The sequence below is a fragment of the Sabethes cyaneus genome, chromosome 3, assembly GCF_943734655.1.
Source record: "Sabethes cyaneus chromosome 3, idSabCyanKW18_F2, whole genome shotgun sequence".
NCBI lineage: Eukaryota > Metazoa > Arthropoda > Insecta > Diptera > Culicidae > Sabethes > Sabethes cyaneus.
The window spans coordinates 165202269-165223089 of NC_071355.1; positions in this window are offsets into that span (position 1 = coordinate 165202269).

A 20821-nucleotide genomic window follows, 5' to 3' on the forward strand; every position below is an offset into this window, starting at 1 on the left:
GGCAGCAAAGGAGTGCAATGACCATTGAAGTTTCGCAAATCTCAAAGTTGCATCTGCCAGGTGGTTTTGTTGTTATTGCCTGGACTTGTGCAACCGGCTATTCGCTGCAGGGGCAGGTAGGGTAGCTAATCTGGAAAGTTTCGCAACCGTTCCGACTGGAAACAACTCTAACTGGCCCTCCCCCTCTCGGCCGTTTTTCTACCATATGATCCACCATCTGAACCAGTCAAGTTCATTAATCGTGGACTTTGGCTACACGGAGGGATTTGAACGAGTCAATTTGCGCTACACCGTACTGTGGGGAGATAATGACTAAAGGCCATGTAGTTCTTTCGCAACCTGATGGAACAACTTCCAGTAATTTCATAATATTTACTTCAACAACAACTCGGACATGCTTAAATGTGGAATTGATAGTGTACATCTTTTATTACAAACTAGCATGATTAGTCAACCGCTCAATGGCACCCATATGGACAGTAGAACCGGATGTTTTACATGCCAGCAAAACCCAGGTTCAGCGTCAGACTATTTGGACACGCGACAGCATGTAGCGGGCGAGATTGATGGTTGTTCAGTTGTGAATCCGGTGTCTACAGCAAGTGGCAACCGCAGTGATTATCAGATTCGCAATGGCCAATTGAGAGCTCCTTATTTGGCCGGCCAGTTTAACCCGAGTAGTGAAGATATATTTTCTCCTTATTTTTGTTTCCTTTAAAGGGACATACCAGTGAGTGTCTACCGCTGGCTGGTTACGGCGCGGTAAGGGTCGGTATTGGAAACCGGTGCCGCACGGTTCTCTTGTGGTGAGAGGATGAAAAATTTCCGAAGAATGCAACGCTGACCAGATATGTCTGTAAAAGTTGTTTCTTTTTTCCACGCATAGTCGCCGGACGAGTAATTTTCCTTTCACTATCGGAAATAATTGAGCATCACGACGATTACCTCGAAAACACGAAATGGTTTCACTTTTATAACATTGTGCATAGCTGCTACTACGGGTGAGCTACAACAGGACCAGATCGGGTTTAAGTGATGATGAAACTATGATCGTTTCTTTTATCGATAGTTGGAGAATTTTGAAGTGGAAAAATATGTGCTGGAAAAAATCGTAAAGGCCCAGACTCAATGCATACGAATTTTAATACGTTGCGGAAATTTAACCGTTTTTTCATGGATTTTGTAGTAAATTTTAGCAAAGTATAATAATCCATACGCATTGTCTGGGCCTTTCTATTTCATGGCTTTACGATTTAGGCTTTTACAGTCCGAACGGCACACAACTTCTTAAACGTTGCTTCAGTGACCCTCCCTTATACCTAATTTGCCGCTCTTTCCCCTTCACGTCTTGTTCCCATTCTGTTTGGAACTCTATCAATATCTTTATTTACTTTCTTCAACCGTCCCGTTAGGTTATAGGCCAAATTACAGCCAGATTTTTCCAGACATTTTTATTCTCGTTTTCCAGATTTTTGTAAAAACCGGTTTGCAACGCTGCCTGGAGGTTTGTTTACATGGTGTTAGATTTTCAATTGAAATTTTTTACCCGTTGATAATGAATTAACGGCAAAATGACGTCATCGTGAAATGATCTATTCTTTCTTTCTAAGATTCCCTCCCTGTCTTTCTCTCTCATCCTGGCTTTCTGTGGATTCCGGGTTGCCGTGTCATTCACGCTCTACTCCCATTTTCAAAGAGTTAACCCTCTCTGTCCCAGGGGTGTTTTGGTGGTTTACCGTTTTTGATCATGTAAAAAAGATATGAATTAACAATTCGTCAAACGCAACTATACACCTTGTAAAACAATGCTTTTACTACGTTATAGAATCAAAATATCCATATTTAAATACCTCAAAATTTTTATCGGTCGATTTTAGTATCGAAAGTCATGGAGCACCTGTGCTACCATGGGACAGAGAGGGTTAAGAATATTGTGCCTCGCAGCAATTTTACGAATCCTACGCAAATTCATTTTTTAATAGTAATTATCCTGTACTTACCAAATATATTGAAAATATATTTGTCAAGCAAGGAGTTGGGCAAGGGGGAAAGCAATAACTAAAAACTGATAGTTCAAATTGCTAAATTGCAAGCATGTGTGGGACACACAGAAAATAATCATAATTTTCGCGTCTGAGTCTAAAAAGTTGGAATCTCCCACGGGGCTAATCACTTCAAATTTATTAAATATATTTCATACATATTACATATTTTCACTTGGGTGCTAAATATATTCACCCGTATTTAATATTTTATGAAAGTTTCGACCTTCTTCTACACGATCTTGAACCTGTCAAATCCCATAAACAGTATGTAACAAGAGTTGTTACGATGAGGTGAACACATTCAAAATATTAAATATATTTATCACATATTGAATATTCAAGCGGGAAGTGATTTACCCCGTGGAATCTCCGCAATATGAGCCCAAATTTTTTGTTGAAATCAGAAATCTACTGCTGTATTTGTAGGCAAATTACTTATATATTGCATGGAGAGTAATGTAATTTTACTTTTGTTTTTGAAAAGTTGGGAATAAAGGGTGTCTGCGATACACAACTGGCAACACGCTAAAATTGCTCTAACTTTTGGACAATGGTTTGAACAATGGTGGCTGCTGGTTGCTCACACTTACAATTGGCAAGCCAATTGTCTTCAAAAACTAGACACTAAACAAAACGTGATGAACAAAGTTTCTTCAATTTACCCGGTTGTGGACTAGCGCTCTCTAATTCCTCTGTACTCTCCACCTGGTCTAACTATCGCTGCGCCCCTGGTCGTCTTGTTCCTACAGGATTTGGGGCAAACACCATCTTTGCAGGGTAGTTGTCAGACATTCTTGCAATATGCCCTCTCTTTCACCACCACCAGGACCAGATGGTATTCCATCAGCTGTATACTGTCGCTGTATCGATGCTTTAGCCAAACCACTCTGCTTGATTTATAACAAATCGTTCGCTCAGCGTGTATTCCCTAGTGCATGGAAAACATCATTTATGATCCCCGTGTTCAAAACCGGTGATAAGCGCAATGTAAGAAACTACCGAGGTATAACAAACCTTTCGGCCGGATCCAAGCTCTTTAAGATCATTGTGGGCAATGTATTCTCTATTCAAATTACAAACTATATTTCTCCGGAACAACATGGATTTATGCCCGGCCGCTCAGTTACCACCAACTTACTGGAGTTCACATCGACTTACATTACACACCTCGAAAACAAAGCCCAGGTTGACGTCATATACACCGATCTGAAAGTGGCTTTCAATCGAATTGATCATGTAATCCTGTTGTGTAAATTAAAACGCCTGGGAGTATCAGATGATATGATCCGTTGGCTGCAATCTTATCTGGTCGGTAGAACACTTCGTGTACGATTGGATACGTATACATCGGAACCATTCGTCAATGCATCCGGTGTACCGCAGGGTAGCAACTTGGACCCGCTACTATTTATTCTCTATATCAATGACATTGTACTCATGCTTAACTCAGGTTGCAAGTTAGCATATGCGGATGATTTGAAGATGTTTTATGAAGTTCGTTCACCTGATGATTGCAGGCACCTACAAGAACTTGTGGATAGCTTCGTTAACTGGTGCAGACGAAATCGACTTACGATTAGCATTCCAAAATATGTCGTCATGAGGTACAACCGCAATCGTTTCCCTATTATATTCGACTATAGAATCGATGGTGTTGTACTACAAAGGGCAGACCAAGTGAGCGATCTATGCGTGGTTTTGGATCAAAAATTATCATTCGATCAGCATCGATCGGCGATAGTTGCCAAAGCGAATCGGCAACTAGGATTTATATCTAAGCTCTCTAGAGACTTTACGGAGCCTTACTGCCTAAAATCGCTGTATTGTGCACTAGTTCGACCAATCCTCGAAAATGCTTCTTTGGTTTGGTATCCTTATCATCTATCTTGGACTCTACGGTTAGATCGTGTACAAAAACGGTTTATTCGTCTCGCTCGTCAGGAACCTGCCATGGAACGACCCCGTAAATCTGCCGCCGTATGGCGATCGCTGCCGGTTGTTGAACTTGGATACGCTTGAAACACGACACAAGATTCAACAAGCAACTTTTGTAGCAAAATTGCTCAATGAAGAACTCGATGCCCCATGGCTGCTATCGTCATTGAATTTTCGAGCACAGCAGAGACCTACGAGGTCAACAGCGTTACTAAAGCACAACTTTCATCGCACCTCCTATGGGCTAAATGAGCCGATCACATCCATGACCCGCAGTTTCTGCTTAATTTAGTTCATTAAAGCCACTATGCTGGATGGAAAAAGATTAATAAATAAATAAATAAATAAATAAATAAATAAATATATGTTCAGCTTTAGCCACCTTTTAAATACTGGGTTCGCCGTTTTCCTGTACGCCGCCGAAGATCGTTCTTAGCACTCGTCTTTCGTTAACTCCGAGCACTCGCAGGTTTGATGAGCTTCCTCGGGAAGCTGTTCCGTCCATGATTATCCATAGCTCTTTTTGGTCGATGGTATCATACGCTGCCTTGAAGCCAACGAACAAATGGTGCGTGAGAATTCTGTATTCACGGCCTTTCCGGAGGATCTGCCGCAGAGTAAATTTTTGATCCGTTGCAGACCGTCCTTCGACGAATCCGGCTTGATAAGTTCCCACAAATCTGTTCGCACTTGGTGATAGTCGGCGGAAATATATTTGGGACAGAACTTTGTAGGCGGCATTGAGAACGGTGATCGCTCTATAGATCTCAAATCAACTTGTCACCATTTTTGTAGATCCGGCAGATAACTGCTCCGATAGCTGTTCCGTATCCCAAATTCTAATAATAACGCGGTGCATATAAACAACCAGCTTTTCTGTTCCCATTTTTTAAGCTCCGTTCCGATACCATAACTTTCAGCTGATTTATTGTTGTTTACCCGCATGATCGTCTCCTTAACTTCGCCTATCGTTGTGGCTGACCTCCCCTTCCCCGTTTGTTGCATCGTCGAAAACGCTTTCTCCGCTGCCATTGTTCTACGCCTAAGCGGCAATCAGGTGTTCATCAAAGTGCTGCTTTCACCTTTCGGTCACCTCACAATCGTCCATCAAAATACTGCCATTTTTATCCCGATACAATTCGGTTCGCGACACAAAGCCTTTACGGGATCCATTCAGTTTCTGATAGAACTTTCTCGTTTCCTGAGAATGATGCAGCCGCTCCAATTCTGCATGTTCTATCTCTTATAGGTATCGCCTTTTCTCCCGGAAGATTTGGTTTCGCTGAATCTTCTTCTGTTTGTAGTTTCCACGTTCTGACGTGTGACACTGCACATCTTGGCCGCCCGCGCAGGATTCTACTCATTCATCATCCGCCTACATTGATCGTTAAACCAATCCAGCTCGTCCTCTTCTAGCAGCGCAACTTCGAGTGAGTGCGCTTAGTTTGCGGCGACATCTAATTGCTTCATAAGCACGAGATTTATCCAAGGCTGGCGTCGGTACCCAAGTAACAATTTGAGTTTTATTACACTCTTATGATGGCATTTAAGCCCAAAATAAGTCTTGAAGATCACCATAAGCGTACAATAAAACTCGCATTGTTGCTTGGGTACTGAATGTTGTTCTCAACGAAGAGTTTTGGGTGCATCTTCACCAGCAATGGTTCGAGTCAACGTTAGCGCTTCGATAAGGATCTGACTTCGATAATGTCTAAGAAGTGTCAACGGTCGATCAAAACGCAGTCGATCTGTGGTTCTGTCTGATTTGATTACCTCTAGGTTTATTTTGTGTAGGAGTCTGTGCTGGAAGAAGGTTCTACGTACGGCCACGTTCTTCGTCCCCGATGACGATCTTGATATAATGTTTTGGGTAGCGATCGTATTCACTGCGCGTGAAATTGATCCTTGTCGTCATCGGTACATCTGAGGAAAGGGCTGTGCACGTCGATGATGCTTATGTTAAAGAACCGGTCCTTGACTTTCAATCTGCATATTCGTAGATTGATTGGCCACAACCCAATCACCCGTTTCCGAATCTGTACCCAGCTGTACCCAGCTAGGGTGTGTTATCGCAGCTGTGGTAGATAGTTTGTCCATCTCTGTACGTACTGCGCAAAGACGTCGAACTTGCGGCTCTTCAATACGTCGGAGAGCACTCGAGTGCTCCATTGGAATCCATAGTCCTTTTTTGTCTCGTGCATCTATCCTGAATGTTCCAATCCTAATTTCATTGCTCTTCGTTCGTTGCTTGATAGTTTTTCGTGGTGGTGGCTTGCAAAGCTTCCAACACCAACCCTCTTTCTTGCCGGAGGACCAACGAAGTTCAAAAGAGCCCTCCTTCTCTGTCAGCATACGACCTTGGCTTCCACCAAGGTTGCTCGTATTCCGGCTAGTACCTCGAGGAGGTCGATTAAGGGGCGGTGAACCGCTGTAGGGTCTATTTTATGCCTACAGGTGCACAAGGCACCGACAGTAAGCATTGTTCTGTCGTTTACCAGTTTACACCATTATCAATAGATTCTTTCTTAGATTCTTTTAGAGATCTCCTGATGAAAATATTTTACCATCCGCTTTTAATAATGGCAACCCCACCCATAGGAAATGAATAGTTTTGTTATTGTACTTTTCTAAACACAGCTTTACATTTATTTACTAATGTAGTATTACATGCTATCCTAATAAAAAAAGTAGAAGGTGCAACAGTGTTTTTGTTCCATGGATACAACAAACCTGTCATTCCTTTCATCTCACTTCAAGACAAAACTTGTTCGTAAACAATGTTTTAGTGTCACCACCAGGAGCAAGTATGCATAAATTATTGGCTGAGCCTACTCTGGAGCATACCACATAAAGTTTACCTTGGGAAAAACATGGTGTTCTCAGATGAACTCCACGCTGTTTGAATGATTGCCCCTGTGACTCAAACAGAGTCGGCCAACAACAATTAGCACTAATGATCGAACACTTTTTATACAGGTCACTTTGATTCGGTGCATAATTACACTTGACAAATCTACAGCTGCGAGCACTGCAGTTTAGTATTTCGTATTCTGAGTTTTTTGTTGTACGGATAAATTGTTACAGTCATATGGGCGTTACTCCCCCCTTCTCGTCAGCAACCTCCGGTCATCAGCTCCCCCTTTTGTCCTACCGGTATGTACTTATGGGAGAACCGTCTAAATATTTCGGTCCCCCTGTTGTCAACCCCTTCAGTGCTGATTCTCTTATGTCAAGGAACATGTGTGCCAAGTTTGATGAAAAACGATCAAGGCATTTCGGAGTAAAGGACCCCCCCCCTTCCTGTTATGACCCCTCCTCTTGTGTCAACCCCCCAGTGCTGATTCTCTTATATCAAGGAACATGTATGCCAAGTTTGGTGGAGATCGGTCAAGGCGTTCTGGAGTTATTGTGAAACACACAAACATACAAACATTCTCACGCTCACTTTTATCTATACCTATAAAGAAGGATTTCAGTCTGTCTGTCTGTCTGTCTGTCCGTATGTTCCTTATAGAATCGAAAACTACTGAACCAATCGGCATGAAAATATGCATGTAGAGGTTTTTTGGGGCCAGGAAAGGTTTTAGTGATGGTTAGAAACCCCTCCCCCCACTAAGAGGGGGGGCTCCCATACAAATGAAACACAAATTTCTGCATAACTCGACAACTAATCAAGCAAATAGAACAAAATTTGGCATGTGGGTGTTTGCGGTGACAAGAATTTATTCTATGGTAAATTGAGACCCCTCCCCTCTTTATAAGGGGAATTATAACTCCTCTCCTCTTTAAAAGGGGGGGCTTCCATACAAATTTCCTCATAACTCGAGAACTAATCAAGCAAATGGAAGCACATTTGGCATGTGAAGGTTTTCGAGGGCAAGAATATTTTCTATAGTAAATTAGGACCCCTCCCCACTTTAAGAGGGGGGGCTCCTGTACCAAAGAAACACAATTTTCCTCATAACTCGAGAAGTAATTAAGCAAATGGAACCAAATTTGGCATGTGGGTGTTTTTGGAGACAAAAATTTTTTCTATGATGAATTGGGACCCCTCCCCGTTTTAGGAGGGGGGGATCCTATACACATGAAATACAAATTTCCTCATAACTGAAGAACTAATCAAGCAAATGGAACAAAATTTGGCATGTGAAAGTTTTCTATGAATATTTTCTATGGTGAATTAGGACCCCTCCCAACTTTAAGAGGGGGGGGCTCCTATACAAACGAAATACAAATTTCCTCATAACTCGAGAACTAATCAAGCAAATGGAACCAAATTTGGCACGTGGGTGTTTTTGGAGACAAAATTTTTTTCTATGGTGAATTAGGACCCCTCCCCACTTTAAGAGGGGGGGGCTCCTATACAAACGAAATACAAATTTCCTCATATCTCGAGAACTAATCAAGCAAATTGAACAAAATTTGGCACGTGGGTGTTTTTGGAGACAAAATTTTTTTCTATGATGATTTGGGACCCCTCCCCACTTTTGCAAGGGGGGCTCCTATACAAATGAAATGCAAATTTCCTCATAACTCGAGAATTAATCAAGAAAATGGAACCAAATTTGGCATGTGAAAGTTTTCTAGGGCATGAATATTTTCTATGGTCAATTAGAATCCCTCCCCACTTTAAGAGGGGGGGCTCCTATACAAACGAAATACAAATTTCTGCATAACTCGAGAACTAATCAAGCAAATGGAACCAAATTTGACATGTGGGTGTTTTTGGAGACAAAAATTTTTTCTATGATAAACTGGGACCCCTCCTCACTTTAGGAGGGGAGGCTCCTATACAAATGAAATACAAATTTTCTCATAACTCGAGAGCTAATCAAGCAAATGGAACCAAATTTGGCATGTGAAAGTTTTCGAGGGCAAGAATATTTTCTATGATGAATTGGGACCCCTACCCACTTTAGGAGGGGGGCTCCTATACAAATGAAATTCAAATTTCCTCATAACTCGAGAACTAATCAAGCAAATAGAACCAAATTTGGCATGTGGAGGTTTCTGGAGGCAAAAATATTTTCTATGGTGAATTAGGACCCCTCCCAACTTTAAGAGGGGGTGCTTCTACACAAATGAAATACAAATTTCCTCATAATTCGAGAACTAATCAAGCAAATGGAACCATATTTGGCATGTGGGTGTTTTTGGAGGCAACCATTTTTTTTATGATGAATTAGGACCCCTTACCTTTTTAAAAGGGGGGGCTCTCATACAAACGAAATACAAATTTCCTCATAACTCTAGAACTAATCAAGCAAATGGAACCAAATTTATCATGTGGGTGTTTTTGTAGGCAAGAATATTTTCTATGGTATATTTTCTATGGATTTCCCCACTTTAAGAGGGGGGGGGGCTCCTATACAAATGAAATACAAATTTCCTCATAACTCGAGAACTAATCAAGCAAATGGAACCAAATTTGACATGTAAGTGGTTTTGGACGCAAGATTTTTTTCTATGTTGAATTGAGACCCCTCTCTTCTTTAGAAAGCGACTTATGGCCCATCTCCTCTTTAAGAGGGTGGGCTTCCATACAAATGAAATGCAAATTTCCTCTTATCTCGAGAACTAATCAATCAAATGGAACCAAATTTGGCATGTGGGAGTTTTAGATGGCAGAAATTTTTTCTATGGTGAATTACGACCCCTTCCCCTTTTAAGAGGGGAACTCCCATACAAATGCAATTCAAATTTCCTTATAACTTGAGAACTAATCAAGCAAATGGAACCAAATTTGGCATGTGGGAGATTTTGGAGTCTTGAATTTATTTTACGATAGTTAGAGACCTCTCACCCCTGTGGTAGGGGGATATGGACTCTCATACAAATAAAACAGAAATTTTTGCGAAACTCAAAAACTAATCGAACTCGAGAAATTCGAGACTCTTCCATAAAACATTAGTCAATACAAGACCACAAAAACTATCTATAGTAACACTAGATCATTCAGGACGAGACGGTCGGGAGTGTTGCCGGTGACCCGCCGTCGGAAGCGCCGCCCACTGGGGGGCTTGCAAAACTCGAAATTGTGACAAAGATCATCCGAGATTCATGATTTATGTACAACACAGGTTAATTTGTGGCAATACGAAGTTTGTCGGGTCAGCTAGTATATATATAGATTAAATATGTGTTCTAGCGACAAACAGTCTTCAGAGAAAGTGAGTATTTTAGCATACTGAATAACTTTGTAGAGCACTCGAAAGCAATAGAAAAATCGTGTGCAAAGTTATTGAGCATAATTGATAGAAAACAAAAGATGTAACATTGTACAGCAAACTCATTGTTTTATTGTGTACGGTAATTTTTGTTGACAGGAGATGAGGATCATCGCTCGTGCATATTGTTGGTGTACATTTTGTTGGTGTACATTTTGTTGGCCTCGTAGCGTACGGTTAGCCTGATGAGAGACAGTAAAAGAATGAATAGGTACACATAAAAGTGCTATCAATCCTTAGGATAAGCGGATGACTTGGAAGTTTGAACGAAGCATCCAAATCCAAACTCAATTCGATAATGGCCAACATAACTTAGTAACTCGCGAGTACTTGACATCATTAAACCAGCGACACTCTTTGATGATAGTTTCGCTGAATTTTCCATCATCGATAAGTGTCGTGGGTTTAATGATGCGAGTTATTGAGTTACTTGGCCATTCTCTAATTAGGCGTCTTTAATTGGTAATAGGGTCAATGTAGAGAGCAGCACTCACCAGGTGTTGTTGAACAGACCGGTACTGTCATTAGAGACGGCAAACACTCACTGAAGGGATTCCAGTACCTAATCCACGATTTCTAAGGCCATTGTGTGAGGATGTTCGCAATCGAACGGTTGCGGAAGAGGCAGCCCTCGAAGACATCCGAGACTTTGTTAATAGCCACGTTCATCAGCAAAATCTCCATAATGTTGTTGAAGTTCGGCAGCTCCGGCGCGAGCTCATATAACGTCTCACGATAACGGCCCATTCTTCTTAGCTGGTTCGTTCGTGTCTCAAGAGTCGAAAGTCTGAGAGGTAGACGCTAACTTTGAGATGGATTTTTGCGATGACAGCGATGTTGATGGAAAAGTCGATCAATTCGATGTATTTGCTCCTTGGAGAGCAAGGACTCCATTTAATTAAGGAGAGGGCTTTACGCTCCATACTTGCTGATGATGGGCGTTACATTTTGGAACTGCTTAGTTAAAATCTTGCTGGAACTTTTGAAGGTGATAACATGCCATACGAGCTCTTCCATTGTGGGTCGGGAACCGGTGAACGTACCGGAAGCAACGAGGGCAAAAGTGAGACCTTGATCTAGTTATGTAGCTGCCGTGGCAAATCTGTGAGGAGCTGAATGGATAGTAGAGGTCATTTGATGGATTGCTGTATTTACAACGGTGATTATTTGACTGTTGATAGGGAGCGAGGCAGTTTAGGGATCTGCCGGCGAGTCTGAAGGGCAGAATGCTTGACATCTGTGTTAACTGGTAACCGGCGATCGGCATGCCTGGGCACTTGGAGCAAGTGCAGTTGGTGGCGCAATAGTTTTCACCGTAGATGGTACACTTATGCTGGATGTCGTCAAGATGTACACAAATCGTAATGGGTTGGACACCAGCACACTTGTCGCAGCGTTTAGCTACGCTTGGTCTTGATGACCACACCAAAGGTAACTTGTTCATTAGATCACATCACGATGTTACAAGAGCTCCCTCTTGATTTACCAACAGTGAACCAACACCAACTGCAACCGAAAGCTATCCTGGGATGCTTCTGCAGCAGTCGCATCTCATAGACAATTCCGGACAATTCTGACTCTATCTAGTAGTACCGCCCAAACAAGATTCGAACATGCTTGTTAGACCAGCATCGTGCCTCGAAGCTAATTGGGCAGAGTGGCGTTTTGGTCATACATTCCGGTAATTTCCGTTATAGTGAAGCTAGATTATCGCATCGAATAAGTGTTTTTTCGCCGAAATTAGAGAAAATTAGGATCGGTACATTCAATTCGCTCCCAATTAGACGTGAGGCGTCTAACGCGGGCTACGGCTAGTAGGTTGATATCTATGTATACTGGCTCAGACTCATACTTTAGATGTAGTCTCAGACTGAGTGGTTTGAAACCAAACGTGGAATAAAAGAAACGCAAAGGAAACCTGGTAGAGATTATAATTATTATATAAGCCATAAACTGGTATATTAATAACATATGGAGAATTTCCCGTGAAATTATGTCATAGTACACCTGGCGTTTCGGACACTCGTTTCAACCGTTCTTTGCAACATCGACAATATAATTGTTCAACAACATGTGTTTAGTATAGACATTGAGTGGAAATATGAAGCACATTCTAATATATAACTTTTAGACACGTTTAAATATAGCTCACCAGACACGTTATATGGCTAATAATGTCATGTTAATACATCTTCGCGGCCTACAATTTACGCTACCATTCACTCCCTCGTCATAAATCAAAACCGACAGCATCACCTCCATCTAATGTGGCAGCATGCACCGTTACCCAAAATTCACACGTTCTTTGCTGATTTCTGAAGTGCCCCTTTCGATCTGCCAGCCAGAGTGGGTACATTCGCGCTGGTATTTCATAATAACCTCTCATTACCTGTCGCTCACCCGTGTAGGGTTACGCCATACCGGCAGCAGGCCTTCATATACATACAAGGAAGAAGTACCTAGTTCAGCATACATGGCCACAAAATGTGCCCGTCGGCACACCGTCTTCACCGAGCACCGCGCAGTAAGCGCTTCTTGGCTGCCAATTTGACCTGCATCATCATTAGTCCCCACCAACCTGCCGAGAGCTGGCTGAGGAAGATGATTTATTTCCAAACCTTGCCGCATCGAATGGCTCAGGAAGACGGAGCATCATGCCGATCGGCGTATGTTTAGCTGAAAGAAGCCAACCGTCCGTCCCATTCGTCCACTCACCATTGACTGCACTACTGGCGGTGCGCTGCGCTCTGGTGCGAAGACATCCTTCAACGTCTCGGCAGTCTCTCCCCGTCGAACGCCATTATGCAAGATCGTGATCAGCACAGCAGCCGGTACTTTTAGTTTCGTTTGAATTCGGTTTATTTATTCGACCCGTTTTGCTAAGCAAACACGATGCTGATTAACAAACAGGCTATATCAACATTAGTACAAGGGTTCATTTTATGTAACCTAATATTGTGTTTGTAGTGTGTGTTTTTGAATTTACTTCGACAGATGTTCATATTTTAATTTTTAATTACCTCTAGTTAGTAATTGATAATTTAGAATTAAATTTAACATAGATTTTCGGTTGGTATTTCAAAACTTCAATTTAATATTTTGAAGGATACTATTATCCTAATCGATCTAAAAATGTATAAATGAGGCCAAATAGCTTGATTTGTTATTCTAATTCTCGATGCTATACCTCACGTAACTGAAGAATGACACCCATAAAGTAAAGTAAAGTAAAGTAGAGGACTACAATTGAAGCATCTATAATTAAATGGCGATATTGTTGATGATGACATCGTTGTCGGTTTTCTTTTCGCCATACTGACCCAGAGCGCCAATAGCGGTCGTCGAGCTGGGGCAATTGAGGCAGCACCCAAACAAGACATACCACGTACCCTGGTTCATTTGCATAAAAGCATTGCCAAACTTGCGCTGGTGTTCCACCTCGTTGATCCACCGTGAAAATATGCACCAATGTGTGTATCAGCCATTTCTCTGCACGCTGCTGCACGTACGGCGTTCCGAAATGTCGAAATAAACCCGCAGCGAAGACTGCAATCGAGTATATTGGTTTTCTGGTACGTGTTTCAATAATGTCACTGATCGTACCAATGGAACCGTCACAGGTTGAAGGAATTGTTTGTTATTCGATTCTGACCATCCAGCAATAGGATTGGATTCGGCTGAGCTGTTCTGTTCTATCTGTCGAATATCGCAACTAAATGTCATTATACTAGAGCCAATATACCATCTCGACTTATGTTCAGCATAGGTCAACATACACACTTAAACGATTCGGTAAAATTTACCGAAATCTAAACAGCTGAAAGTTCGGTAAAATTTTTTATTGCACCAAACATTACTAATGATCTGTAAACGTCGATTGGCACCATTGAAATTTTTACCGAACGTTCAGCTGTTTAGATTTCGGTAAAATTTTACCGAATTCGGTGCTTTTTATTAAGTGTGTAGATTTAAATGTTATTCCTAATGTCAACCGTAGCTTCCACGTTTTGGAAACACAATATAATACGTTTAGATATAAAAAAACTGTACGATTCGTTGACTATCACCTTTACCCATCTACGCGGTAACATCTGTAGTATTTTTACACCATCTTGTAAGATCAATTCAAAGTTCAAATGCAAAAACTTGAATTTGCGAATTAGCAAAAAAGAAATATCTGAAATATCTATTTTACCAGCACCTAACAGTAAAACAGCCTAATTTTTCAATAGCTTTTCACAGTAAGGTAATATTTAGTGTTTTTTATCTGCTGGGGTAACACTAGAACACTACTAATGTTTTAGAAAGCAAGTACTACTCGCATTTTAAATCAAAGGTCAACCAGTCGAGTTCTAGCATCCCTTACGTCGAGATCGAGATGACCACAGTAGAAGTCTGTACATTGACGTAACACAGAATGTAGGAAAGGACACGAAGGGAAAGGGAATAAACTTCATTCGTCTAGTTTCTAAACATCTTCAAACATCATTTATTTGATTGCTAAACTGGTTTTAAAGTAATAAAATATCGTATTGATGTTGAAAAAAAAACAACACATGCATATTTAGTTGTTGATACGATGAGAAGATTTGCTGGGAAATGCAAATTTGGTTTAACAACCGTACCGTACGTAGAACATCTTCAATATATTGAAATTTCGTAAAAAGAAAGAAATAAATCTTGTACACGGCAATACGGATTTTTAAAGCAACTATAACTTTTGAGGATACAGCCAGATACAAACAATTAACACTTGCTTTTACAGGGTTTTTGTTGTACTTTTAAGTAGAGGTTGTTTGATCTGCCACCATTTGCCACCTTGGGAAATATTTAAGCTCCAAAAGAGCTCAAAATCTCCGAAACTTCAGCAAATAACATATAATAATGTTCCACAAAAAGGTTGATTTTAGCAAAATAAACAACTTTTTAGAACACTATGAACACGTAAAAATTGACCAGAATAAGTCAGGGGTTAAAAACAGTTTTAAAGGGGTTGTCCACGAATAACGCTTCATAGATAATTTCCATGAAGAGATACAAGTATGGTGCCTTTGATAAAGTTCTTTGTACTGAAGTTTAATACAACTTTGCCGAAAGTACCAAACCTGTATCCCGAATATACGAGAAAATAAATTTCGTATCTCACTTTTAAGGGAATTAATCACCCAAAGATTTTTCACACAAGAAGGGGCATGTTATACCAAGAAATGTTCCTAACGACACTACATTCGAAAAACTTCACGTTTCGGATCAATATCACACGATTACGTATTTCGCTGTTTGGACCACTGTGCGGCGATAGAAAAAAAGAGCCATTATACAAAAATAATTATAGCTATCTGCAGATAGCCAGCTGAATGCGATATTTCGATGCGTATTTCGACATTTTAAACTTCTAAAACAACTTGTTTTTAAAACGATCAGCTACTGTGAATTTACCATTTCCTGTGTAAAGCTCCCATCCTGGGATTTGATGAAAGTCAACTGATGTATACATATAAATCCATTCGAAATTCTAAAATCGAACGCCGTCTACAGACCTGCAGCCTTACCCGTTTCAGGATTAACATGGTAAAAATAAACATAATTTACAGGCATTAAGCCTTATGAACTGCGAAATTCTATATATTTATCAATTCAGAGCAATAAACTTTTGGTTTCGCGATGATATTACACACTTAAAATAAAATAACATCATTTTCAGTATGGACATGAAAAAGTTTTTGTTAGAAACTTTTTTTCGCTTAAATATGTACATTTTGCGATGTATGGAAGACATACAACAGGTCGCAAAATTATCTATCTTTAAAAAAAATTCATCAATCTCTGAGATGGCCCATTTTAGCAAATCAATTTTTAGCTTTTAATATGCTTCTTTTAATGTAGAAATTTAGTTTTATTTCAGTATTTTATTTTTGAAAATTCAGGATATTTTCTAAAAGTTACCCTTCGATGATTTTGATCGTATAATTTTGGAGTTATTGACCACAGTTTGTTTTGTTTGTTCATCGCGGTTTGGCAAATTTGATACCTTATGAGTATGTAATCCAGTTTTTGCTTTGACTTTTTGGACACAGTTTTGTAAAACGCCGATCTCCTTGGCAACATCACTTGTTGAAATATTGGGATTTCAGATAAAATTAGCCTTGACCTTTCCCTCCGTCTTCCTGCAAGCCACTCATGGTTTTCTTGCAGATGTTGGTTTATGATCAAATGTTAAGAGATCCTAGAACGTTTTTTCTAACACTCTAGAATGGTTGAATTACAGATCTTCAACCTTTTCCAAAGCACGAAGGGATAGCTCCGGATTTTGCATATGAGCGTACAACATCTTCTCACGCATCTCTACATGACATGCCTCCATCTTGGTCGAAACAAAACGCACACGGGAAAGGGAGGAAGTGTCTGATGCGAAAAATGATTAATTAGATGAACTGAAAAAAATTATAGACCAAAAATACATCGGGGGACGCTCTCTTAGTTGGTACCCGAGTGTTTTACTAACTAAACTACCGCCACCCTCCATATTAGGTAGTCTAATGTGGAATTATTACACTCTTATGATGGCATTTAAGACCAAAATTGGTCATGAAAATCGCCATAAGAGTACAATAAAACTCACATTGTTGCTTGGGATTCTTCCAATTCTATCACTCCCGTATACGCAACACAAACTTCCCCATGCGACGATATTATTTGTATGACAATTTTTTGCTTCTACCAGTAGATCCAGTAGATAGACCCGGTCAATGTGATAGATACAGAACAGTGCGTTGCTGACGTTCACCACGGCACGTCACAGATTAAATCTCAATGTTTTTCATGATCGCATAAATATTAAAAATATTCACTTTTTGGTGTTTTCGTGCAATGTAGACCAGAGAGTCCCCATTTTTTATACTTTTTTCGAAAATTGTTAATTATTAGCTTATTAGGCCAGCGTCTTCGCTCGAGGCCAATTGGAAGATATTTTTTACATAACATATCAAAAACTCAGAAAAGCATAATTTTAAATTTTAGGACTAGTTTTTTTAAAGTTATAAACCCACAATGAAGAGGCATGGTCTTTTGAATTTATCTTTGGCAGTGAAAAGCAGTTCTCTTGTTTATTTATTTGTTTCAAAGCTTCTACAATAATCTAGTGTTTTGCCCATTTTTTCTCGATAATGTATTTTTGTATTTTTTTTAAGTTTAGAGTTAATTTTGTTTACTAAAAACCGACTTTTATGTTTGAATGTTTGCCATTTTGACGTAGGACTACGTCTTCCCGCACGGTGTCATTCCTTAATTTAGATTCTAGTTCCATTCTTTGCCATTACGCGGTTGCAACCGTCAAGGCACGAAAATTGATTAACATTAGCCGGTTCATGACTGCAAATGTCGCCTGTTTGCAGCATTCTGTAGCTAGCAAAAGCCAAACGATGATGGTTTTGCTTTTTTTCGTCATTTCAATAGTCTTAACATGTGAAGAAGGCCGCAAGTTTATTCCGATTCTCTGTCTTGAAACAGCAGCAGCAGCTACCACAACCACAAGCTTGGTGAATGTAATCGTCCGTCCGTCATCCGTCTACACGGAAAATGTATGGGAAAATTGTAAACTAAAAGTTTCCATTGATTTTCTTCATGTAGCGATTTTCTAACAATCTTTTCGAGAAAGCCATACAATTGCTGTATCTTTTATGAATCGAATAGTATGGAAATCAGCAAAATCCGTTCTAAATTGAAAGAGCTATTAGCGTTCAAAATCTTTCATTCTTTCGTGACGCTGGCTTGCGTCCAAATTTTGGATTGACACCCTAGCGTTATAACGTAGTTCTACGTCAAAAATTGTGAATCAATCACGAGATAATTCAATATGCTTTCATATTATTTTGGAATATTTCATTTCGGATGAACCACCAAGCGCTAATCCATGGTACCGCATTTTATGTCTTCTTTGAATGATCAAGGAGCCATAGGGGAGAAGGGAAGAGACTCCTAGATGAAAACAAAATTGTTAATGTTGGACTAAAGTGAAATGTTTAGAATACAAAAGACCCGAATCAAGTCGTTATTCGCGTTATCGAGAAAAAATATTTGAAGTGAGAAAAATATGGCGTTAAAACTTCTATGCCGTCTTAACGGGAAATTTCGTCGGAAAGTCAGATTTCGGAAGCAGGTTTTGGGCCCAAAAGCGGGATTCTGATAATAAAAATGTAGGTATTCATTGTATTATTTTTGCCAATCTGAACACAACGTATATATTTTCATCAACAGAATTTTTGTTACAAACAAAAAACAGCTTTTGAAATTGGCAGAATTGATGAAGACTAATTTCCTTAAGCTGTTTTGTACGTCCAATCAGTAACTGGCCAGCTCTGCGACATATTAGCACACATCCTGGCACCATTAAGATAAGAAATGTCGTAATGCAGACGGAAAAATTCCTTCAGATGTTTTCAATTCAATAACTTGTACTGCATCGTCACCGTCAATTCCAGGTAATAATTTGATAATTCGCGCTAATTTGGAGCCATATTTTCCTCTTTAAATAGCACAAATCTTCCTTTAGTTACATTTGGTGAACGGATGATTCATTTTCCGTGAGCCTATAATTGTATAAGAAACTCCACTGACTACCTTTTCCAAAAATGTTGTTTAAGCAACTGAAGATGCTAGAAGCGAAACAATGAATTATGAGGATTAATTACATACAGGTTAAGGTAAAAAATAAGCGGACGTAATGACGGAAGATTCGATTGGATCACTGCTAGAAACAAACAGTATGGAATTTAGGGTTACCTTTAGGGGTGTGTAAGAATGATGCTGTATTCCTCAAAACTCACAGAGGTTTTCACGAGAATTCAATTTAACTGGGTTTTTAACATTTTTAACAGTCGCTTCCTAGCACCCTCCGGAATTAAAAGAGGCAATTCCGCTCAATTCTCAAATCTAACAAACCATTTGTTTACTCACTAGCTATATTTCTCATTGCATCGAAACTCGCAGAAAACATACGACATACCCAGACTATTTAATGACCACCTGACACCACAACTACTGATACATGTAGGCCAGAAATTGATCAACCTAATAATACAGCATCCAACAACTTTTATCGCCTGTCTTATATATCAGCATTCTTATGACAAACAATGCAAAACTACTTATTCCCTAGTATTTTAGTTTGTTGTCTATCATACGCGATCAATCAAAGTGAGCTGAGATCTATTTAAATGCTTTTTGTCATTAAAGAGGTCCTACCAGCCAAATTTCCTACGTTTTTTCGTGCGACGAAAAAGAAAATGTCGACTAACCGTTTTAATTTCCGTCATTCATAAATGAAAATAACTAACGCTAGGCATTGTCGTTATTCTACAGCCAGGAAAACTTGCCTGACCTGCAGAAATTTTTCAGAATAACATTTGTCAACACAAATACATGCGCGTTAGCTTCCTAAATATTGTTGTGATTTTTAGTTCGGACGATGAAAAATTTTGATGGACGGATTTTAAAACAGTACGACAAATTTAAGAAGTAAAGGCAGTTGCGCAATTTCAATAATATGCTTTAATAATCGCTTTTCAGTGATTTCAAAGCTCACGGATCGGAAGGTAAGTGTGTTTTAGTCAAATCAGCACAAGAACTTTTGGAGTATTCATTAAATTCCTCTAACAAATGATGAAAATTAGAATGGCTTTAGTTACTACGACGGGAATTAGAAATAAACCCTACTATACAAGTAAGTTAAAGTTGTTTGCAAAAGGTTTTGTACCTTACTACCTTATACTGACTTAACGGTCAAATAAACATTGACATCACTACGGATCACTCCTGCCTTGTCTTGTTCATCATTTTTGAACGAAATTAATCTAAATGTAATACTTGACTATTGAAACTATGTAAAGAATTGCAGGCAACTAACTGACGCAAAGCAGCAAATGAAACGTTCATATTTTTGGATAAGAGAGTCGCTGATTTTCCTCGCTTTGAGAATTGCTGCGTCACGTGAAATGCACAAATATCCCTTCAGCCCTATTTCCAAGCAAGACAACAGTTCCGAACAAACTCTTGCAGCATATGGATGCAATCTGGCCAAAGGAAAGGGTGACCGCACACTTTTCTATGAAGTTTGACTTTCAGGACATCAAATTAGACTAGATTTAATGTTTAAAGGTGATATCGGTTAAAGGAACGGAGGACGTCAAATTGGACCAGGTTTAATGTTTAAACGCTAACACCGGTTGAAGAAGAGGGGTGGTTTCGCAGTCTGGTGTACTTCCCAAGCACAGACAACAAATTGGACTAGGTTTAATCGCGTTCGTAAGGAATTTTGTTGGGACGAGCGGACTTTATCACTCTTTCTGGCGTACTTCCCAAGCACAGATATCAAATTGGTCTAGGTTCAACCGTCGCAAAGAATCTTCGACCCGTTGGGACGGGGATATTTCATCACTTTTTTTCTAAAAATACGTTAAAACTATGATGGCGTCTTTTGCAACCAATTACGAAGCGAGGATTTACAGTTGGACATTGCTTCATTATTTTCAATTTTTGAATAGTTCAACATCATGTATCCTTACTTTTCTTCATTTGGGTCAATTTTTAGAAGATATTCCGAATCGATTTAGAAAC